This window comes from Oncorhynchus nerka, linkage group LG3 (genome assembly GCF_034236695.1).
Source record: "Oncorhynchus nerka isolate Pitt River linkage group LG3, Oner_Uvic_2.0, whole genome shotgun sequence".
In the NCBI taxonomy this organism is placed as follows: domain Eukaryota; kingdom Metazoa; phylum Chordata; class Actinopteri; order Salmoniformes; family Salmonidae; genus Oncorhynchus; species Oncorhynchus nerka.
Genome location: NC_088398.1, coordinates 25,144,385 through 25,170,144, shown reverse-complemented (window position 1 = coordinate 25,170,144; position 25,760 = coordinate 25,144,385). Strand labels below are relative to the sequence as shown.

General features: G+C 41.7%; 1 pseudogene; it reads right to left on the bottom strand.

Moving 5' to 3' along the window:
• Positions 1-19,005, bottom strand: part of LOC115114227 (nucleolar GTP-binding protein 2-like) — a 35,618-nt pseudogene extending 16,613 nt beyond the window's left edge.
• Between the last annotated feature and the right edge of the window lie 6,755 nt (positions 19,006-25,760).

Sequence of the window (25,760 nt, the reverse complement as noted above, 5' to 3'; positions counted from 1 at the left end):
ATCTGGTGTAACCAATTACCCTCAGAAGTCACATAATTAGTTAAATAAAGCCCACCTGTGTGCAATCTAAGTGTCACATGATCTCAGTATATATACACACACCTGTTCTGAAAGGCCCCAGAGTCTGCAACATCACTAACAAGCGGCACCATGAAGACCAAGGAGCTCTCCAAACAGGTCAGGGACAAAGTTGTGGAGAAGTACAGATCAGGGTTGAGTTATAAAAAAATATCCAAAACTTTGAACATCCCACGGAGCACCATTAAATGAATGATTAAAACAATTGAAAGAATATGGCACCACAACATACCTGCCAAGAGAGGGCCGCCCACCAAAACTCACAGACCAGGCAAGGAGGGCATTAATCAGAGGGGCAACAAAGAGACAAAAGACAACCCTGAAGGAGCTGCAAAGCTCCACAGCGGAGATTGAAGTATCTGTCCATAGGACCAGTTTAAGCAGTACACACCACAGAGCTGGGCTTTAAGGAAGAGTGGTCAGAAAAAAGCCATTGCTTAAAGAAAAAAATAATCAAACACTTTTGGTGTTTGCCAAAAGGCATGCAGGAGACTCCCCAAACATATGAAAGAAGGTACTCTGGTCAGATGAGACTAAAATTGAGCTTTTTGGCCATCAAGGAAAACACTGTCTGGCGCAAACCCAACACCTCTCATCACCCCGAGAATACTATTCCCAGGGTGAAGCATGGCGGTGGCAGGATCATGCTGTGGGGATGTTGTTGCATCAGCAGGGACTGGGAAACTGGTCAGAATTGAAGGAATGATGGATGACACTAAATACAGGAAAATTCTTGAGGGGAAACCTGTTTCAGTCTTCCAGAGATTTGCGACTGCGACGGAGATTCACTTTCCAGCAGGACAATGACCCTAAGCATACTGCTAAAGCAACACTCAAGTGGTTTAAGGGGAAACATTTAAATGTCTTGGAATGGCCTAGTCAAAGCTCAGACCTCAATCCAATTGAGCATTTGTGGTATGACTTAAGGATTTGCTGTACACCAGCAGAATCCATCTAACTTTAAGGAGCTGGAGCAGTTTGCCTTGAAGCCACGGTCCTTAGAGGGAGATGGCAAAGACATGGGTTACTATAAACCTGGTATCGTTTGATTGGTCAATGGTAGTTGTTTTTAGGTTGAAAAGGTTACACCTCAGATGGAATCAATGGAATCAAGGTCTCTTATCCTGTATCCAGTCCATGGAGGAAGGTTGTATGATCAATTTTCATTTCCTAGGCTTCTATGTCTCTGGCCTAATGGGCATCTTTGTTCATGCTTGGTCTTCAAAGTTAAGATCTATATACTTGGACTAATGCTTGTAACTTTTGCTTTATGCCTCATTTTACAAAGTAATTAAATACACTTCTATTTAGAATTCCATTCTCAGACATTTCTTGATTGCCTTTTACTGTAACTCAACTGTAGTCTCTTGCATATAGCCATTTATCTTTTGGAGTAAGATACATATTTGAATAGGCTAATTGCGTCGTCTTACTATGAGGTACACTGAACAAAAATATAAACGAAACACGCAACAATTTCAGACTTTACTAAGTTACAGTTCCTAAAAGGAAATCAGCCAATTGAAATAAATTCATTAGGCCCTAGTCTATTGATTTCCCATGACTCGGGAATACAGATATGCATCTGTTGGTCACATATACCTTTAAAAAAGGTAGGGGTGTGGATCAGAAAACAAGTCAGTATCTGGTGTGACCACCATTTGCCTCATGCAGCGCGACATCTCCTTATCATAGAGTTGATCAGGCTATTGATTGTGGCCTGTGGAATGTTGTCCCACTCCTCCTCAATGGCTGTGAGAAGTTGTTGGATATTGGCGGGAATTGGAAGACGCTGTCGTAAATGTCAATCCAGAGCATCCCAAACATACTCAATGGGTGACATGTCTAGTGAGTATGCAGGCCATGGAAGAACTGGAACATTTTCAGCTTCCAAGAATTGTGTACAGATCTTTGCGACATGAGGCCATGCATTATCATGCTGAAACACGATTTGATGGCGGCAGATGAATTTCACGACAATGGACCTCAATATCTTGCCAAGGTATCTCTGCGCATTCAAATTGCCATCAATAAAATGCAATTGTGTTCGTTGTTCGTAGGGTTGCAAAGGGTCAAAAACTTTCCAGGAAATTTCTGGAATTTTTCCATGGGAAGTTAAGTTGGGGAATTTTGCTTAAATTCATCAACAACAAAAAAGTTAGCTTATAACAGTGCACATTTTTTTGTGGGACACACAAGGCAATTATAGGTCTTCTGGTATATTTTGGTTAAACTATCCCCAATTCAATGGAATTGCAACCCTCTGCATGCACAGTGAATTCTTCCATCATAGGTGCAGTGCACTCTTCCATCACATATACAGCTGATTCTCAAGATCTTGCACACTAATGAGATGCTATTGAACCCACACTACTACACTGTCTGAGCCAAGGACGATATGCTTTCTGGTAAGTTTTGATTACAATACTGGGTGGGGTGAATATATTTTATGACATACATTATTTTTTTGCTAAGTAGTAGATTGTAACCTATAGCAAGGTGTGTTTAATTTCTAACTTGTTTACAATTTCTGCTAGTTAGGTTTTTCTAGAAGAAAAAGAAACGCACACGTATTTAGGCGAGGTGCTGGCTAGCGGAGTAGAACTTGAAAATAAAGGAGAGCCGCACACTCTAGGAGCTCAGATGCAAAAATGTCATATCCACTGTTTCGACAGCCAAGCTGCCTTCATCATTCATCAGGGTATAATCATAAACACTGTGGGATGACTTGTTTATATAGTGTCAAAAGATACAGGTGTCTGTAATCATGGCCAAGAGTGGCCTAATATCATTGGTTAATTCTCAAATATTAAAATGGCATACAAAGAACAGCATACAAAAAACAAATGGAGAGCATACAATCATAGATTCATTTTAGACTACACAAGCTTACAAACAATTACAAATGGCAAAGTCACAATCACGGCTTCAGATCAAAGTCTACGTTGAGACCGAAGGGAGCAAGGGTCTTTAAGTTAAAGATCCAGGCAGCCTCTCGTTTTAACAATAAATTATCAAGGTCACCCCCTCTCCTAGGGAGGGTGACATGTTCGATGACAATATAAACGCAGAGACGATATCCAGTGGCCTGCCTCCAAAAAGTGGGCAGCAACTGGGTAAGTCAAGTTTTTGCACCTAAATGGTGCTACGATGCTCTGAGATACGTACTTTTAAATTCACGATTTGTTTAACCCACAATTTTTACCACAAGGACAAGTTATAAGATAAATAACTGCCTTATAGAGGAGCACGTAATAACACCTTTGATTGGGATCGATTTCCCTGTTTGTGGGTGTTTGAAGGATCTACATTTATAAGTGCCATTGCATTGAGCACAGCCATTACACTTGTAATTTCCATCCAGTAGGGGTGCAAATGGACGTTGTTCAGGAATATCTTGGGGTGGTAAATCAGAGTGTAACAATTGGTTTCTGCCCCGCGAGAATACGACCAAGGGAAGGTCCGAAAACACATTACCAAGACTATCATCGGATTTTAGAATGTGCCAATGTTCGTGAACGATTCCCTTAATTTGTTCAGCGCACTTTGAATAGCGTGTTATTTCAGCTCATGAAACATGGGACCAACACTTTACATGTTGCATTGTTATTTTTGTCAGTGTAATACGCATACACGATAATTATTACCCCCCTACACATGCATTTGTCTCAGGATAGAGTAAAGGGATCTCTTACCGTGACCCAGGTAGGGATAAGGTCACACTTGTTGAGCACGAAGATCAGATGCTTCCACGGCTTCTCCTTCCTCGTGTAGGTCTCGATGCTCTGCGAGCGCGTACCCATGGGGTCGCGGGCATCCAGCACCTGTGGGTTAAGGAGTGATATTGAGAGAGGAAGGCAGAGTCAGGGTTTGGGCATAACCAGGAGTGAGAGAGTTCGTAGCTGAGCTAAACTCATCTCGAATCACTATATTTCAGAAACATTTTTTCAGTGAAGTAAAAGCGCAAGCATGACTATCACTGTGGTCCATTTTTCCTCTATGGCAGTGACTGAGGCTGCATGACTGCAAAGCCTAGTCAGACTGGCCTGCTTGCTCACGTATCCAACCCCATCACTGCCTGCACACCCCAGCTCGCCATCACGACTAAATAACATTTTAAAACTGATAGAGGTGCACAGAAAGAATGGAGAGAGAAAAGCAGCTGTGTAGACTAATGGCTTGTTAGGGATGCGGAGAGCTGCTCACAGCCGTCACACGTGATATTATTGGATGACGGATTCTGCTATGACATATCGGACATCACGTTCTGACCTTTGATATTCTATTTGTAGGAAGCGTAGGGATGCATTCTGTAATTCATTTCGATATGAGAAACATAGCGGCAAGTTTGCATCCCTGATACCTGCACCGTACGCAGTTTCTATTAGGAAATATCAAGGTGAACTAAAATAAACATTCCTAGATCAGATAGAAAGATGCTGTACCTTGTAGAGTTCTCCTCAAATCCTCTACGACTGGCCCTTCTTGAAGATCTCCTCACGAGCCTCCTCTCTGTGTGTAGATAACATACAGTGCAACATGTGGTCCAACATACAGTCTAAAGCTAGGCTATATTATCAAAACAAAAAAATGGAGTATCAATCATGGAATTGGGGTAGTAGTAAATAGAAAACGGATTGTAGTTATTGGTATACCTGAAAAAGCCCAGTACGTTTGGAAGGCATTGTCACTGTCAGTCAAAGTGACATCAGAATTAACACGCGCAAACTGCACTCACCTGACCCCATCGTCCTCTGTGACCAAGTCGCGGTCCTTCTCAGTGCTGTAGGTCTGTACCGAGACCTCAGCCTGTTCTGCCAGGTCCTTCATGTCTCCCACCATCAGGTTGGGTCGTTTACGCTGCGCCTTGGGCCCGAACGTGGTCTCAAAGCCCTCGGTGTCCAGGATGTGTACCTTAGAGTTCTGCAGAAGATGGTGGCCAAGGGGAGGAGACGGGGAGAGATAATTTAGACAAAATTGTTTGACAGACTGCACTGGTTAGATAACAGGAGGAGAAACAGGGGCTTTTGCAATCTATTTGAGAGGCCATTCTATCACAGCTGCTTCCTGAGAGAAGCAACAGGAGGGACACATTAGGAAGACAGACAGGGGGAAGACTTGACGATAGATGTGAAAGATGGATGTGGAAATGTGGGACGATAGATGCGATTATGTCTGTGCTGTACTCTCTTATTATGGTCCTCAAATGGGTGTCTGAGCTCTATAACCATAAGCGTCCTCAAAATGTCTGCAAGTTGTTCAGCTGCCTTACAGACAAACCACAACCCAGGGGGGCTGGAGAAGAGCAGTTCTGTGCTCGCCCAACAGATTTACGGCCGCCTGCGTTGTATCACAGAGTGTGGCTTTGTAATGCCGCATGCAATGCAAAATAAATGCATCCGGTAAAGCAACAGTTGCTCTCTCTCCCTCGTGTGAAGAAACAAGCAGAATAAAAACCCAACGGCTTGGATGGGGTTACAGTTGGAACACAACTCTTGGGTGGAACAGTAGTGGAGAGAAAGCACAGTGATGTAGAATTCCGTGTGAGGTATAGGTTAGGTTGTAATTAGTTGGAGCAAACTGCAAAGCTTTATGCGACGGAGCTGGTGGCCATGTTCCAGGGGTTCCACCAATAAACAACGGCGGAGAACAAACACAGCACCTCAAGTATGCAGTGAAACTGTCAATAAACTGCATTGTCTGAGCCAGATCTGATTAGGAGTTAAATTATCCTCCGAAACAGCCGTAAAAGGTAGCCTTAGTCCTATTGCAACACGGAGAGAGAGAGAAAACAAACAAACAGTTTATGGATCTCGTCAAAAGCAACGATGTTTAAGATTTCAGCTTCACCTTGACCATCCGCCAGAATGTTTTGGAGGTTGTTCTTTCTAAAACGACGTGTCCATCACCTCCAGTTTCATTCTTCCACCCCTTCTGGTCTTGTTTTGAAGTATTCTAATGCCGGCTTTTTAAATTAAAATCTAACAGTAAATGACCACAAAAAAAATCCTTCGGGGGGGGAAGCAAAAAACTCCAAATACGTGCTACCGACTGAAGACAGAAACTATGGTGAAAACATCACCATAAAATAGAATAAGAGACCTGAAAAAGACCTTGGCGAGAATACTCAGCCAACAAACGGTGAAGATCAGGAACAGATCAGAAGACAGAGAACCAGAATTGACATCAAATTAAAAATTATTTATGCAACGTATCTGGACTTGCTCACATTCCTTTGGCATGGGGCTCAATTCCCTAAATGGAGTAAGACATGAAATGGCAAGAGGAAGGAGGAGTGGGGAAAGGAGGGAGAGTAAAAAAGAAAAGAAAGGAAAAGGCCATTTATTTCCAACAGCTTTGAGCGTCTTGAAAGGTCTCGCACGCATATGGAGCTATTTAGAGGGAAAAGAACACAGAACAACTCACTCAACAACAATGTTCAGAGAGAACATGAAGAACTGGACAGAAGTATTGTTTGTAGTCTTTTGGGGCGTTTTTTTTATTATAGCTAGGCGAAATTAACAATAAGTCATATTGTGATAAATTTGACCATGTTGCTCAATAACAAATACAAGAACATTCACTGCACATTAGTGGCAGTCGATGATTAAAAAAGCTATTATTTCATGCAGCATATACAAGGAATGCATGACTAATATTTTGATATGAAACCTGTCAAAATAAGATCCAGAATTATCAGATTTATTTTTGGCTCTTCAGAGAATTTGATGACATCTTTGTTCATATTGGCCTATAAGCTATATTATTCACATCCTGAGGAAGTGCAAAACATTTTGCTAGATTGATAACTCAAATTATTTTTGTGTTTATATATAGCCATGTAGGATCATTTATTAATCCTACAACAAAACTTTCCAGCGCCAGGCGTAGCCTACTTGATGTAACTGAAAGAGTAATTAGCTTTAAAAAAAAAACTAATTTGCCTGCAGTAGCACTTTCGTCAATGGTCATATGGTTGTGCTTCTCAGAATGCATCTCTCCCTCCACCATGCGCATATCTCACACAGCAGCCGGCCGCAAAACAGGGACAGGCAGATACTTTCATAGCAGGAATCAACATAATGCATAGGCTATTACGGTTGAGAAAATAATGGTTTTAGAGCAATCTACAGGAACATTGTGTAGCAAAATCACCCGGGGGCACAAAGTTGGCCAACTACATCGAACTCTCTCTTGCAAAGCACAACTCGATACAGGCAGGTTGGATCATTGTGAAGCGGAGCAAAACGAGCGGAATAGGCTAGTTGGAGAGGAAGATCCCACCTGACCTGTCAACCCGTGCATTTTTCACCTCACAAATACAGCCTGGTTAAACCGGAACGAACGCTCAGTCTGGTGTAACCAGGCTCTAAGACATAGGCTGCCTGAGGAAAACAGTGTAATGATTTTACAATAAGTTAACTGACTTTCAGCATAAATAAAGGGCACTCAACTTGCACTGCACTGACTCAGATGACTAGTTCAAATAAAAGAACAAGATGATAGTTAGAGTTGCATTGTTAGATTTCAGTGAAGCCTTTAATTTTATTGATCATAAATTGTTATTGAAAAAAACTCATGGCTATGGCTTTACATCACATGGTTGCAGAGTTATTTATCCAACAGAACCTAGAGTGTTCTAACGTCAGATACAGTATATATACAAAAGTATGTGGACACCCCTTGAAATTAGTGGATTTGGCTATTTCAGCCTCACCATTGCTGACAGGTGTATAAAATACGAGCACATCGCTATGCAATCTCCATAGACAAACACACGGCCCTACTGAAGAGCTCAATGACTTTCAATGCCGCACCGTCATAGGGAAATCTTAATGCTACAGCATAAAATTACATTCTAGACGATTCTGGGATTCGAACTTTGTGGCAACAGTTTGGAGAAGGCCCTTTCCTGCTTTGGCATGACAATGCCCCGGTGCGCAAAGCCAGGTCTTTACAGAACTGGTTTGTCGAGATCAGCGTGGAAAAACTTGACTGGCCTGTACAGAGTCCTGACCTCAACACCATCGAACACCTTTGGAATGAAATGGAACGCCGACTGCGAGCCAGGCCTAATCAGCCAACATTAGCGCCCAATCTCACTAAATGCTCAAAGCTGAAAGTCCTTGCAGCAATGTTCCAACATCTAAGTGGAAAGCCTTCCCAGAAGAGTGGAAAATGTTATAGCAGCAAAGCGGAGACCATATTAATGCCCATGATTTTGGAATGAGCTGTTCGACGAGCAGGTGTCCACATACTTTTGGTAATTATGCATCTATTTTTCTTTTACAAGTGATTTGCCACAAAGCTATAATGACTGTATGTAGATGAGTCCACATGCTACATTTCAGCAACCAAAGCCAGAGGGCTCACTGAAATTCTAAATAAGGAGTAGTCAGCATCAGAACAGGTGATTCATAATAAACTTGCTTTTCGTTTTAATATAGTAAAGACATTGTATTTGGTTCAAAACATTCCCGAAGACTTAAACTGGAGTTCTACATAAAGGTGTGACCATAGAGCAAGTTGAGAAAGCTAAACTCCTAGGTATTACATTGGATGGTCAAGTGATATTGACAAAGTCGTGGTGAAGATGGGGAGGGTTATGTCTGTTATAAAAAGATTTTCTGCATTTGACACAAATCAACTGTACTAGTTGTTCAGGCTCTGCTCCCATCTTGATTACTGTCCGGTAATAGGGTCAAGTGCAGGAGAGAAAGACCTAGCAAAGCTGCAGCTGGCTCAAAACAGAGCAGCACGCCTTGCCCTTAACTGTACATACAGAACTAAAATCAACAACATGCATGCCAGTCTTTCTTGGTTGAGGGTTGTGATGAGCGATTAACTGCTTCTGATCTACTTTTTATAAGAAATATTACTGACGAAAATTAGAGGTAGACTTATTCTGATATTTTAACGGCGATTATTCAAGGACCAAAAAAAGCCGATGCCGATTAAAATTGGACGATTAATGTTTATTTATATATACAGTTGAAGTCGGAATTTACATACACTTCAGTTAGAGTCATTAAAACTCATTCTTCAACCACTCCACAAATTTCATGTTAATTAACAAACTACAGTTTTGGCAAGTCAGTTAGGGCATCTACTGTAAGTAAGTTTTGACAAGTAAGTTTTCCAACAATTGTTTACAGACATATTATTACAATTCCAGTGGGTCAGAAGTTTACGTACACTAAGTTGACTGTGCCTTAAACAGCTTGGAAAATTCCAATAAATTATGTCATAGCTTTAGAAGCTTCTTATAGGCTAATTGACACCATTTGAGTCAATTGGAGGTGTACCTGTGGATGTATTTCAAGGCTTACCTTCAAACTCAGTGCCTCTTTGCTTGACTTCATGGGAAAATCAAAAGAAATCAGCCAAGGCCTCAGAAAAAAAAAACTGTAGGCCTCCACAAGTCCGGTTCATCCTTGGGAGCAATTTCCAAATGCCTGAAGGTACCACGTTCATCTGTACAAACAATGGTACGCAAGTATAAACACCATGGGACCACGCAGCCGTCATGCCGCTCAGGAAGGAGACGCGTTCGGTCTCCTAAAGATGAACGTACTTTGGTGCGAAAAGTGCAAATCAATCCCAGAACAGCAGCAAAGGACCTTGTGAAGATACTGGAGGAAACAGGTACAAATGTATCTATATCCACAGTAAAATGCCACTGCTCCAAAACCGCCACAAAAAAGCCAGACTACGATTTGCAACTGCACACCAGGGCAAAGATTGTACTTTTTGGAGAAATGTCCTCTGGTCTGATGAAACAAAAATAGAACTGTTTGGCCATAATGACCATCATTATGTTTGGAGGAAAAAGGGGGAGGCTGGAAAATTGTGGATATATTGAAGCAACATCTCAAGACATCAGTCAGGAAGTTAAAGCTTAATCACAAATGGGTCTTCCAAATGGACAATGATCCCAAGCATACTTTCAAAGTTGTGGCAAAATGGCTTGAAGACAAAGTCAAGGAATTGGAGTGGCCATCACAAAGCCCTCACGTCAATCCTATGGAGTGTGTGTGAGCAAAGAGGCCTACAAACCTGACTCAGTTACACCAGCTCTGTCAGGAGGAATGGGTCACAATTCACCCAACCTATTGTGGGAAGCTTATGGAAGGCTACCCAACACATTTGACCCAGGTTAAACAAACAATGTAAAGGCAATGCTACCAAATACTAATTGAGTGTATGTAAACTTCTGACCCACTGGGAATGTGATGAAAGAAATTAAAGCTGAAATAAATCTCTCTCTACTATTATTCTGACATTTCACATTCTTAAAATAAAGTGGTGATTCTAACTGACCTAAGACAGGGAATTTTTACTAGGATATAAATGTCAGGAATTGTGGAAAAACTGAGTTTTTGTATTTGGCTAAGATGTATGTAAACTTCCGACTTCAACTGCATGTATTTGTAATAATGACAATTACAACATTTTTTACTTAATATAATACATCAATAAATTCAATTTAATCTCAAATAAATAATGAAACATGTTCAATTTGGTTTAAATAATGCAAAAACAGTGTTGGAGAAGAAAGTAAAAGTGTAATATGTGCCATGTAAAAAAGCTAACGTTGAAGTTCCTTGCTCAGAACATGAGAACATATGAAAGCTTTTAACACGAGTCGTCAATATTCCCAGTTAATAAGTTTTAGGTTGTAGTTATAGGAATTATGACACGTTGACTATTTATCTCTATACCATTTGTATTTCATATACCATTGACTATTGGATGTTCTTATAGGCACTTTCGTATTGCCATCACCCGCTTGAAATCATAAAGAGCTCTGTGAATGAAGCATTGCTAAGAGCTGCTGGCAAACGCAGTAAAGTGCTGTTTGAATTAAGCCTGCTGCTGCCGCCTACCACCGCTCAGTCAGACTGCTCTATCAAATCATAGATTTATTGATAATAAACACACAGAAATACAATCCATGGTCATTAATATGGTCATATCCAGAAACGATCATTTTGAAAACAAAACATTTATTCTTTCAGTGAAATACGTATTTTATCAAAGGGGTGGCAACACTACGTCTAAATATTGCTGTTACATTGAAGGTTGTGCAATGTTATGTCATAAATATGTAAAAATCTGGCAAATTAATTCTGGTCCTTGTTGGGAAGAAATGGTCTTCCCACAGTTCACAATGAGCCAGGTGGCCCAAACTGCTGCATATATATACCCCGACTCTGCTTGCACTGAACGCAAGAGAAGCGACACAATTTCCCTAGTTAATATTACCTGCTAACATGAATGTCTTTAACTAAATATGCAGGTAAAAAAAAAAATCAAAACTACTTGTGTATTGATTTTAAAAAGGCATTATGAATGGGTACATTTGTGCAACGAATGTGCTTTTTTCACGATTGCGCTTTTATTAAATCGTCATCCGTTTGGCGAAGTTGAAGTAGGCTGTGATTCGTTGATAAATTAACAGGCAACGCATTGATTATATGCAATGCAGGACATGCTAGTAATATCAACCATGTGTAGTTAACTAGTGATTATGTGAAGATACGTTTTTTTTTATAAGATACGTTTTTTTTTTACCTTTATTTAACTAGGCAAGTCAGTTAAGAACAAATTCTTATTTTCAATGACGGCCTAGGAACTGTGTTCAGGGGCAGAACGACAGATTTGTACCTTGTCAGCACGGGGGTTTGAACTTGCAACCTTCCAGTTACTAGCCCAATGCTCTAACCACTAGGCTATCCTGCCGGCCCTAATGCTAGCTAGCAACTTACCATGGCTCCTTGCAGCCACAAGGTCATTTTGATGCTGCACTTGCATAACAGGTGGTCAGCCTGCCATGCAGTCACCTCGTGGATTGCGATGTAAATCGGCATCCAAAAAGGCTGATTACCGATTGTTATGAATAATTGGCCGATTCAAGTTATCGGGCGACCTCTAGTCTATATAATCAAATAACATTCAGCTCAGATACCCCACAAAACATGCCAACAAGGGGTTCTTCAAAAACAAATTCACTGCAACGCACAGTTTTATACAGAGCCATGATCGCATGGAACTCCCATCTCCAATTATTCAAGCAAAACTACCTAAAAACAGATTAAAAAGCAACTCATGGAACAGCGGGGACAGTGAGGAGCCACTTTAAAAAAAATGTATTGTTTGTATAACGTTGTATTTAAAATGTGTGTGACTTGTCTATCAGTGTTTTGAGTTTGTGGACCCCAGGAAGAATAGCTGCTGCTTCTGCAAAAGCTAATAGGGATCCAAATAAATAAAAATTAATGTTCATATCACACAAGACAGACAGACCACTACAGCTTTGCCAGATGGGACAATATTGAATAACATTGCGTGAGATCGAACACAATTGACACTCCCTGTAGTCAAAAACATCACCACCACAAATATGAAAGCACACAGTGTGGAGAGTGCCGTCTGCTCACCATCAAGTAGCCAACTCCACCCCAGTATTGAGTCACTTGGTGTCCTAATTTGACCGGGGTCGTATTCATTAGGCACAAAACAGAAGACTAAAAGTCCTGAACCACTTTTAGTTTTCAGTCGCAAAACATTTTTGCTACAGTGGGCTAATGTAGCACGGTCTACCGAAACGTTGGTACTTTTCGATACTAAAAACATGAACGGTTTGATACTAGAATTTGTTACTTTCGGCACTTGTGTCAAATGTGTCTCAAGTCATATACGGATTTAGAGGAGCTAGTCTGTCTAGTAATTTGTCTGAATCTTTTCAAGGGGGACAGTAGTAAGATAGCCAGGCTACTTGCGCATGCAGCATACACAGCGCAAGCCACATTTGAGAAGCAAGCGGGAGAGAGAAAATGCCAACAACATGGCTTCTTCAAACTAAAACATAACTCCACACCCCCATGTTGTTGACGAAAGGGTCTCCAGAAGTGAACTGTGGGAATACTTTGCGTACAGAGCAGATGAGGGCCAGCCAACAGAAACAACTAAGCACAAGGTGCTACAAAGCAGTGCAAGGAAGGTTTATTCCAAAACGGCCAACAATTCTTTAGTGTGGAGAAAAAGTATGTGAACCCTTTAGAATTACCTGGATTTCTGCATAAATTAGTCATAAAACGTGATCTGATCTTCATCTAAGTCACAACAATAGACAAACAGTCTGGTTAAGCTAAAAACACAAACAATTATAATTTGTCATGTCTTTATTGAACACACAGTGTAAACATTCACAGTGTAGGTTGGATTTAATAACAGGTTGACCCTTCTTTGGCAGAAATAAACTCAACCAAACGTTTTCCGTAGTTGCGGAACAGACCTGCACAACGGTCAGGAGGAATTTTAAACCATTCCGTTTTACAAAACTGTTTCAGTTCAGCAATATTCTTAGGATGTCTGGCGTGAACCACTCGAGGTCATGCCACAGCATCTCAATTGGGTTGAGGTCAGAACTGACTGGGCCACTCCAGAAGGCATATTGTTGATCTTTTGGGTTGTTGTCCTGTTGCCTCACCTAACTTCTGTTGAGTTTCAATTGGAGGACAGATAGCCTTACATTGTCCTGCAAAATGTCTTAATAAAATTGGAAATTATTTTTTCCGGTCGATAATAGCAAGCTGTCCAGGATCTGAGGGATCAAAGCAGCCCCAAACCATGATGCTCCCTCCACCATACTTTACAGTTGGGATGATGTTTGATGTTGGTGTGTTGTGCCTTTTTGTCCTCCACACAGTGTAGTGTGTTCCGTCCAAACAACACAACTTCAGTTTAATCTGTCCACAGAATTGTTCCAGTAGCGTTGTGGAACATCCAGGTGCTCTTTTCCGAACTTCAGATGTGCAGCCATGTTTATTTTGGACAGCAGTGGCTTCTTCCATGGTGTCCTCCCATGAAAACCATTCTTGTTTAGTGTTTTACGTACTGTAGACTCGTCAACTGAGATGTTAGCATTTCTGTAAGTCTTTAGCTGACACTCTAGGATTCTTCCTAACCTCATTGAGCCTTCTGCGCTGTGCTCTTGCAATCATCTTTGCAGGACGGCCACTCCTAGGAAGAGTAGCAACAGTGCTGAAATTTGTCCATTTACAGACAATTTGTCTTACCGTGGACATTCTTTCAGAGATACTTTTGTAACCCTTTCCAGCTTTATGGAAGGCAACCATTCTTAATCTTAGGTCTTCGGAATTCTTTTGTCTGAGGTTCACATCAGGCAATACTTCTCGTGAATAGCACACTCAAATTTGGTGAGTTTTTTTTTTAATGGGGCAGGGCAACTCTAACCAAAATCTCCAATCTCGTCTCATTGATTCGACTCCAGGTTCATTGACTCCTATTAGCTTTTGGAGAAGTCATTAGCCCAGGGGTTCACATTTTTCTCAACCTACACTATCAATGTTTAAATTATGTATTCAATATAGACCAGACAAATACAATTTGTGTGTTATTAGTTTAAGCACAATGAGTTTGTCTATTGTGACTTAAAATTTGATCTGATCTTCATCCATGTCAAATTTATGCAGAAACCCAGGTAATTCCAAAAGGTTCATACTTTTTCTTGCCACTGTACACGGAACATTTGCATTGTAATGTTATTCTACTAGCAACTAAATTTGAATGACTTGAGTGAGAATGACGAACATACAGTACCAGTCAAAAGTTGACACACCTACTAATTCAAGTGTTTTTCTTTATTTTTACCATTTTCTACATCAAAACTATGAAATAACATACGGAATCATTTAGTAACCAAAATATATTTTATATTTCAGATTCTTCAAAGTAGCCACCCTTTGCCTTGATGACAGCTTTGCACACTCTTGGCATTCTCTCAAATAGCTTCATGAGGTAGTCACCTGAAATGCATTTCAATTAACAGGTGTGTCTTGTTAAAAGTTCATTTGTAGAATTTCTTTCCTCCTTAATGCATTTGAACCAATCAGTTGGGTTGTGACAAGGTAAAGGGGGTATAGAGAAGATGGCCCTATTTGGTAAAAGACCAAGTCCATATTATGGCAAGAACAGCTCAAATAAGCAAAGAGAAATGACAGTCCATCATTACTTTAAGACATGAAGATAAGTCAATCCAGAAAATGTCAAGAACTTTGAAAGTGTCTTCAAGTGCATTCTCCAAAATCATCAGGCGCTATGATGAAACTGGCTCTCATGAGGACCGCCATGACTGCTGCAGAGGTTAAGGTCATTAGAGTTACCAGCCTCAGAAATTGCAGACCAAATAAATGCTTATTGAGTTCAAGTAACATCAACTGTTCACTGGCTAATTGACCAAGAAGGAGTGATGAAGTGCTGCATCAGATGACCTGGCCTTCACAATCACCCAACCTGATCCCAATTGAGATGGTTTAGGATGAGTTGGACCACAAAGTGACAGAAAAGCAGTGCTCAGCATGTGACAACTCCTTCAAGACTGTTGGAAAAGCATTCCTCATGAAGCTGATTGAGAGAATGCCAAGAGTGTGCAAAGCTGTCATCAAGGCAAAGGGTGGCTACTTTGAAGAATCTAAAATATATTTAGATTTGTTTAACACTTTTTTGGTTACTACATGATTCCATGTGTTATTTCATAGTTTTGATGTCTTCACTATTTTTCTACAATGTGAAAATAGTCAAAATAACTCTTGGGGGTAATTGATATGGAGTTTTATTTTTTGAAAGAAATTGAATATACAGTGCCTTGCGAAAGTATTCGGCCCCCTTGAACTTTGCGACCTTTTGCCACATTTCAGGCTTCAAACATAAAGATATAAAACTGTATTTTTTTGTGAAGAATCAACAAGTGGGACACAATCATGAAGTGGAACGACATTTATTGGATATTTCAAACTTTTTTAACAAATCAAAAACTGAAAAATTGGGCGTGCAAAATTATTCAGCCCCCTTAAGTTAATACTTTGTAGCACCACCTTTAGCTGCGATTACAGCTGTAAGTCGCTTGGGGTATGTCTATCAGTTTTGCACATCGAGAGACTGAAATTTTTTCCCATTCCTCCTTGCAAAACAGCTCGAGCTCTTTCCACAGATTCTCGATTGGATTCAGGTCTGGACTTTGACTTGGCCATTCTAACACCTGGATATGTTTATTTTTGAACCATTCCATTGTAGATTTTGCTTTATGTTTTGGATCATTGTCTTGTTGGAAGACAAATCTCCGTCCCAGTCTCAGGTCTTTTGCAGACTCCATCAGGTTTTCTTCCAGAATGGTCCTGTATTTGGCTCCATCCATCTTCCCATCAATTTTAACCATCTTCCCTGTCCCTGCTGAAGAAAAGCAGGCCCAAACCATGATGCTGCCACCACCATGTTTGACAGGGGGGATGGTGTGTTCAGGGTGATGAGCTGTGTTGCTTTTACGCCAAACATAACGATTTGCATTGTTGCCAAAAAGTTCAATTTTGGTTTCATCTGACCAGAGCACCTTCTTCCACATGTTTGGTGTGTCTCCCAGGTGGCTTGTGGCAAACTTTGAACGACACTTTTTATGGATATCTTTAAGAAATGGCTTTCTTCTTGCCACTCTTCCATAAAGGCCAGATTTGTGCAATATATGACTGATTGTTGTCCTATGGACAGAGTCTCCCACCTCAGCTGTAGATCTCTGCAGTTCATCCAGAGTGATCATGGGCCTCTTGGCTGCATCTCTGATCAGTCTTCTCCTTGTATGAGCTGAAAGTTTAGAGGGACGGCCAGGTCTTGGTAGATTTGCAGTGGTCTGATACTCCTTCCATTTCAATATTATCGTTTGCACAGTGCTCCTTGGGATGTTTAAAGCTTGGGAAATCTTCTTGTATTCAAATCCGGCTTTAAACTTCTTCACAACAGTATCTCGGACCTGCCTGGTGTGTTCCTTGTTCTTCATGATGCTCTCTGTGCTTTTAACGGACCTCTGAGACTATCACAGTGCAGGTGCATTTATGCGGAGACTTGATTACACACAGGTGGATTGTATTTATCATCATTAGTCATTTAGGTCAACATTGGATCATTCAGAGATCCTCACTGAACTTCTGGAGAGAGTTTGCTGCACTGAAAGTAAAGGGGCTGAATAATTTTGCACGCCCAATTTTTCAGTTTTTGATTTGTTAAAAAAGTTTGAAATATCCAATAAATGTTGTTCCACTTCATGATTGTGTCCCACTTGTTGTTGATTCTTCACAAAAAAATACAGTTTTATATCTTTATGTTTGAAGCCTGAAATGTGGCAAAAGGTCGCAAAGTTCAAGGGGGCCGAATACTTTCGCAAGGCACTGTATTTATTTTAGATGTTGTACTAAATATGGGTTAAATAAAAAATAAAAACTAGCTATCAACATACTGTTCAATGTTAAAAATAAATAAAGGCCAGTGGTTATTCTGTGACATTTTTTGCAAATGTATTGTTTCAGTGTCCTGATACTAAACCTGGTATCGATGTCAAAATGCTGGTATCGTGACAACACCAGTGTGCTCAAATGAATGCGCCCCTGCTTGGTACTCACGTGTGCCTTGACTCTGTCGTGCAGGAGGGACATGGGCAGTTTCATTACCACGCGGTATGGGTCCTTCTTCACCGCACCCATCTCATCCTGAAACTTCTGTAGGGATGACTGCTTGATGACCCGAGTGTTTGCTGAGACAGTGGAGACCAGAGGGGAAGAATTAACCAGTGTGTGTGTGTGTGTGTGAGAAAGTTGAGGCTGCCATCTTATCTCTCCATACACAGATATTTAAAAAAGGCATAAAACAGATTTATTCTTACAAATCAAGAGTTTGCTAGACATTATTGACAAGAACTCCACCATTCTGTATACAGTTTCAACTTGCTTCAACTAGCCAATCAATTGTTAGACAAATTGCCATTATACCTGTCAAATCAATAATAAAAACAGAGCCAAGAGAATTTGTGGATTAACTTGAGACAGTGTGGCAATTGCAGTTTAACCAAACTACTCACCAAACCATTTGATGTTGGGCTCCACTCTGGCCTGTGTCCCATCAGCCACAGTGGACTGGTACGACAAACGCTTGATCACCTGGCCTCTGTTGTTGCTAATGGCAGAGGAAATAGTCAGTGGCCACAAAAGCTGGTGCATGGAAATTATATTACAGTCAAATATATTACAACACAATCATTTTTTTTTTTTAAATGAAGAGGAGCTACATATAGAATACCAGGAACTGGTGTGGTTGATCTGGGTAAAGTGTCAACTGCTGACCTGAGAGTTACACTAGCATTAAAGGAAAGAGTTCATATGGAAGTGTCACATGTTGTTTTCTCTCCACCATTTACCATCTCTGCTTTTGTCTGTACATATTCAGACGCCTGACAGTTGCCCGGTCCCTCATGCTGTTGCCTGAACCTGCAAGAGTCTTTGGTCGGTCTGTAAAAGGTAGAGTCGTAAGGTTATGGTGATATATGCCACACAGTGTTAGAGATTATAGGTGTGTGGTGGTATTTTGGGTTAATTCATTGTCAGTGTCAGAACAATATTGGAAATCCATATAAGAAGTGCAATTCTCAGTTGTGTTATGGAAGTTACGTTGTGTTTTTGGCAAAAGGTTTAACAGAATGTGTAGCTAAATTAGCTAGTTACTGAACTAATTATGTCAGTGCCAAACATATTGTATACGTTTCCATTTCTAGCTAACACGAATGTCACATATGGACCAAATGTGTCTGTGTTGTTAGAAGAAACGGACAGATCTATCAGAGAGAGTCTATCGCGTTAGCTAGCTAACATTAGCTGTAAACAAAGAGTAACGTTACATAGAGCATGGACTGTAAACATACCAGGATTACTGCTGGCCGCCGATGTGTTTATCGTGCTTTTCCCCTTGAACCGTGGCTTCACCATCTTGACAGGTTATTTGACACACGTAGAAAACACTCAAAATGTCAAGTTATAGCTTCAACTTCTTCTATGTACCCGAACCAGGTGTCCTAAACCAGTCCCGCAGATTCCGGAAGGACGTCATCAGAGAGCGACAATACATGTGTTCTTTATTATTTTTTAGTGTATATATATAACTATACAAACAGGCAATGATACCATATGCTAAGGCGTAAAACAAATTACAGATTATACAAAGACCTTAAAATATACACACATATTGATTGTTTTAACAGCTTTCTTATTAGAAGAATGTAGAATGGTCTTAATGTACTGTTCAAATTCCTTACAGAAAACACGGAAGAGTATTTTTTTTATTAGTGAATTTACATTTATGAATATGAAATTTTGCCATTAGCTAAATTAGATTTATGAGGGTAAAACAAATTACAGATTATACAAAGACCTTAAAATATACACACATATTGATTGTTTTAACAGCTTTCTTATTAGAAGAATGTAGAATGGTCTTAATGTACTGTTCAAATTCCGGAAGAACACGGAAGAGTGTTTTTTTATTAGTGAATTTACATTTATGAATATGAAATTTTGCCATTAGCACAATTAGATTTATGAGGTAAAATTGTGAATGTCTTTTTTGAGTTTCTTCAGGTAATGATTTGCAGGGTAATACTTATTGATCATTCTGAAAGAGACCTCTTTGACCTTGTTAACAAGCAGGTATTTGTGTGGTAATAACCAGACTTTTCCCCAACAGATATTTTAGACAGATGTATTCCAGTAAGTTGTGACATAAGGAATGGATACAATATCCCTTTGAAATAAAGCACGTATAGATCTGTTCTGAGGGAACAAGGAGAAACACATTTTTCCTACTGAAGAGTCAACTGGATTAAACGAGGGTAGGTCAAGAAGGTGAGGTCTGGTTACACCTCTAAATAACATGAGAGTTCCAAATGGAATAGCATCAAAGACTATGGCAAACTCTCTAGCTGTAACAGGGATATTGTAATGAGATATAAATTCCTCATAATTGAGTAACAATCCTTCTGCATTAAAAAGTTTACTCACCAGCAGGATATGGTTATGATTAAATAAATACTTTTTTCTATACAAAATATCCTTCCAAATGAAATACCTATGCAGAAAGAAAAAATGTTTATATATTAACGACCACGCTAAGAATACTTGTCTATGAAAAGCAGATAATTTTGTAGGAATCTTATCAATGTTATCCAGGCTGCATCACATCCGGCCGTGATTGGTAGTCCCATAGGGCGGCGCACAATTGGCCCAGCGTCGTCCGGGTTTGGCCAGGGTAGCCTGTCATTGTAAATAACAATTTGTTCACTACTGGCTTGCCTAGTTAAATAAAGGTTAAATACAATTTTTAAAAACAATAATTGCAAAGTAACATAAAATTGAAGCCACCAAAACGGGAGAAGATATAATGAGGGATGAAATTCCAAATTGAAGTTGGATTCTATTAGAAATGTTTACATTTACATGACATTTAAGTCATTTAGCAGACGCTCTTATCCAGAGCGACTTACAAATTGGTGCTTTCACCTTATGACATCCAGTGGAACAGCCACTTTACAATAGTGCATCTAAATCTTTTAAGGGGGGTGAGAAGGATTACTTTATCCTATCCTAGGTATTCCTTAAAGAGGTGGGGTTTCAGGTGTCTCCGGAAGGTGGTGATTGACTCCGCTGTCCTGGCGTCGTGAGGGAGTTTGTTCCACCATTGGGGGGCCAGAGCAGCGAACAGTTTTGACTGGGCTGAGCGGGAACTGTACTTCCTCAGTGGTAGGGAGGCGAGCAGGCCAGAGGTGGATGAACGCAGTGCCCTTGTTTGGGTGTAGGGCCTGATCAGAGCCTGGAGGTACTGAGGTGCCGTTCCCCTCACAGCTCCGTAGGCAAGCACCATGGTCTTGTAGCGGATGCGAGCTTCAACTGGAAGCCAGTGGAGAGAGCGGAGGAGCGGGGTGACGTGAGAGAACTTGGGAAGGTTGAACACCAGACGGGCTGCGGCGTTCTGGATGAGTTGTAGGGTTTAATGGCACAGGCAGGGAGCCCAGCCAACAGCGAGTTGCAGTAATCCAGACGGGAGATGACAAGTGCCTGGATTAGGACCTGCGCCGCTTCCTGTGTGAGGCAGGGTCGTACTCTGCGGATTTTGTAGAGCATGAACCTACAGGAACGGGCCACCGCCTTGATGTTAGTTGAGAACGACAGGGTGTTGTCCAGGATCACGCCAAGGTTCTTAGCGCTCTGGGAGGAGGACACGATGGAGTTGTCAACCGTGATGGCGAGATCATGGAACGGGCAGTCCTTCCCGGGAGGAAGAGCAGCTCCGTCTTGCCGAGGTTCAGCTTGAGGTGGTGATCCGTCATCCACACTGATATGTCTGCCAGACATGCAGAGATGCGATTCGCCACCTGGTCATCAGAGGGGGGAAAGGAGAAGATTAATTGTGTGTCGTCTGCATAGCAATGATAGGAGAGACCATGTGAGGTTATGACAGAGCCAAGTGACTTGGTGTATAGCGAGAATAGGAGAGGGCCTAGAACAGAGCCCTGGGGGACACCAGTGGTGAGAGCGCGTGGTGAGGAGACAGATTCTCGCCACGCCACCTGGTAGGAGCGACCTGTCAGGTAGGACGCAATCCAAGCATGGGCCGCGCCGGAGATGCCCAACTCGGAGAGGGCCCATACAGACCCCATACAGGTAGGAGGTATATAGACCCCATACAGGTAGGAGGTATATATAGACCCCATATAGGTAGGATATATATATATTGACCCCATACAGGTAGAATATAAATATAGACCCCATACAGGTAGGATATATATATATAGACCCCATACAGGTAGGAGATATATATAGACCCCATACAGGTAGGAGATATATATATAGACCCCATATAGGTATGAGATATATATAGACCCCATATAGGTAGGAGATATATATAGACCCCATACAGGTAGGATATATATTGACCCCATACTGGTAGGATATATATTGACCCCATACAGGTAGGATATATATTGACCCCATACAGGTAGAATATATATTGACCCCATACAGGTAGGATATATATTGACCCCATACAGGTAGGATATATATATAGACCCCATATAGGTAGGAGATATATAGACCCCATATAGGTAGGAGGTATATAGACCCCATATAGGTAGGAGATATATAGACCCCATATAGGTAGGAGATATATAGACCCCATACAGGTAGGAGATATACATTTACATTTAAGTCATTTAGCAGACGCTCTTATCCAGAGCGACTTACAAATTGGTGCGTTCACCTTGAGACATCCAGTGGAACAGCCACTTTACAATAGTGCATCTAAATCTTTTAAGGGGAGGGGGGTGAGAAGGATTACTTTATCCTATCCTAGGTATTCCTGAAAGAGGTGGGGTTTCAGGTGTCTCCGGAAGGTGGTGATTGACTCCGCTGTCCTGGCGCCGTGAGGGAGTTTGTTCCACCATTGGGGGGCCAGAGCAGCGAACAGTTTTGACTGGGCTGAGCGGGAACTGTACTTCCTCAGTGGTAGGGAGGCGAGCAGGCCAGAGGTGGATGAACGCAGTGCCCTTGTTTGGGTGTAGGGCCTGATCAGAGCCTGGAGGTACTGAGGTGCCGTTCCCCTCACAGCTCCGTAGGCAAGCACCATGGTCTTGTAGCGGATGCGAGCTTCAACTGGAAGCCAGTGGAGAGAGCGGAGGAGCGGGGTGACGTGAGAGAACTTGGGAAGGTTGAACACCAGACGGGCTGCGGCGTTCTGGATGAGTTGTAGGGGTTTAATGGCACAGGCAGGGAGCCCAGCCAACAGCGAGTTGCAGTAATCCAGACGGGAGATGACAAGTGCCTGGATTAGGACCTGCGCTGCTTCCTGTGTGAGGCAGGGTCGTACTCTGCGGATGTTGTAGAGCATGAACCTACAAGAACGGGCCACCGCCTTGATGTTAGTTGAGAACGACAGGGTGTTGTCCAGGATCACGCCAAGGTTCTTAGCGCTCTGGGAGGAGGACACAATGGAGTTGTCAACCGTGATGGCGAGATCATGGAACGGGCAGTCCTTCCCGGGAGGAAGAGCAGCTCCGTCTTGCCGAGGTTCAGCTTGAGGTGGTGATCCGTCATCCACACTGATATGTCTGCCAGACATGCAGAGATGCGATTCGCCACCTGGTCATCAGAAGGGGGAAAGGAGAAGATTAATTGTGTGTCGTCTGCATAGCAATGATAGGAGAGACCATGTGAGGTTATGACAGAGCCAAGTGACTTGGTGTATAGCGAGAATTGGAGAGGGCCTAGAACAGAGCCCTGGGGGACGCCAGTGGTGAGAGCGCGTGGTGAGGAGACAGATTCTCGCCACGCCACCTGGTAGGAGCGACCTGTCAGGTAGGACGCAATCCAAGCGTGGGCCGCGCCGGAGATGCCCAACTCGGAGAGGGTGGAGAGGAGGATCTGATGGTTCACAGTATCGAATGCAGCCGATAGGTCTAGAAGGATGAGAGCAGAGGAGAGAGAGTTAGCTTTAGCAGTGCGGAGGGCCTCCGTGATACAGAGAAGAGCAGTCTCAGTTGAATGACTAGTCTTGAAACCTGACTGATTTGGATCAAGAAGGTCATTCTGAGAGAGATAGCGGGAGAGCTGGCCAAGGACGGCACGTTCGAGAGTTTTGGAGAGAAAAGAAAGAAGGGATACTGGTCTGTAGTTGTTGACATCGGTTTAGCCCAATTTATCTTAAAAGTATTATTCAAAGTAGGAAAATCCCAATAATTGAGACCACCATATTCATATGTGTTCATAACGACAGATTTCCTAATATAATGTGTATGATTTTTCCAGATGAAGTTGAAAAGCATCTGGCCGACCACTTTACCTATTTTGTTGTCAAGATGGAGGGACTGGGCTGCATATGTAAGTCTGGAGATACCTTCAGCTTCAGAAAGCAATGCTCAACCTTTCAAGGATAAATCACTTTGCAACCAATGGTTCAACAAATGGTTCAATGGTTCAAAAAACCTTGTCGTTTTTTTTCAATAATATGAAATGTAATGAGCATCTTTCCTGTTGATCCTTAGATATGGTAATCCCAAGGTATGTTACTTTTTCCTTGACTGGAATATTGCATATAGAGGGTATCACACTTTAGCAGCAAACAATTCACACTTATTAAGGTATAGGCAAAGAGCAGATGCTTTGGAAAAAAATATTTATCGGCTGCTCTAGGAATCTGGTCAGCATCTTCCAAAAAGTGGGTGGTGTCATCTGCAAGCTGACTTATGATAATTTCTCTTGTAAGAAGTTGGGTTGCAAGCAGGAAGAGGTAAGGCGACATTGGGCAACCTTGCCTAATCCCTCTTTTCAAATCAAATCTAGGAGAAATGCCATGCTTTAATTTAATGGAACTGTTCCCATTCATATAAAGAGTTTTAATAGTACTACAAAATAATTCCACAAAGCCAAATTTCTCAAGGGAGAGAAATAGAAACTCATGTTCCACTGTATCAAAGGCTATATAAAAGTCTAAGAAGACAATAAAACTCTCTTCGAAGATTAGATCAGAATCGTCAATAAGGTGTAACACAAGTCGGATATTATTAGATATACAGTGGGGCAAAAAAGTATTTAGTCAGCCACCAATTGTGCAAGTTCTCCCACTTAAAAAGATGAGAGAGGCCTGTAATTATCATCATAGGTACACTTTAACTATGACAGACAAAATGAGAAAAAAAATCCAGAAAATCACATTATAGGATTTTTAATGAATTTATTTGCAAATGATGGTGGATGTCGGGCCCTCATACCACCCTCATGGAGTCTGTTTCTGACCATTTGAACAGACACATGCACATTTGTGGCCTGCTGGAGGTCATTTTGCAGGGCTCTGGCAGTGCTCCTCCTGCTCCTCCTTGCACAAAGGCGGAGGTAGCGGTCCTGCTGCTGGGTTTTTGCCCTCCTACGGCCTCCTCCACGTCGCCTGATGTACTGGCCTGTCTCCTGGTAGCGCCTCCATGCTCTGGACACTACGCTGACAGACACAGCAAACCTTCTTGCCACAGCTCACATTGATGTGCCATCCTGGATGAGCTGCACTACCTGAGCCACTTGTGTGGGTTGTAGACTCCGTCGCATGCTACCACTAGAGTGAAAGCACCGCCAGCATTCAAAAGTGACCAAAACATCAGCCAGGAAGCATAGGAACTGAGAAGTGGTCTGTGGTCACCACCTGCAGAACTACTCCTTTATTGGGGGTGTCCTTTATTGGGGGTGTCTTGTTGTCTATTCCATTCGCACAACAGCATGTGAAATGTATTGTCAATCAGTGTTGCTTCCTAAGTGGACAGTTTGATTTCACAGAAGTGTGATTGACTTGGAATTACATTGTGTTGTTTAAGTGTTCCCTTTATTTTTTTGAGCAGTGTATATATATATATATATATATATTTTTTTTCTTCCCAGAGTTCCCAGTTGTCTTGAACACACTGAAGTCTGAAGTCGGAGATTTCCGAGTTCCCAGTTGTTTTGAACGCTACATGAAATCTCTCACTTCACCTCTTCCTCTCTGACCATGTGATGCTCAAGTAATGGTCAGTGCTATCCGGGATCATTAGGACTTCTCCACCCTCACCTTATACATAACCCTTAACCCATAGCCATATAGTTTCACTAATAAAGGACTATTAAAAGCGCAGTGCACTAAATCACATTTTTTTATTCAGATTTCTCAGGGGATGCTGTAGCGCCCTCCCGCGGCTATGCCCTAGCCCATCTACAGGGTTAGGGTCACTGTTCCCACACAGCCATGCATCCATGTTACAGCATGTATTTACA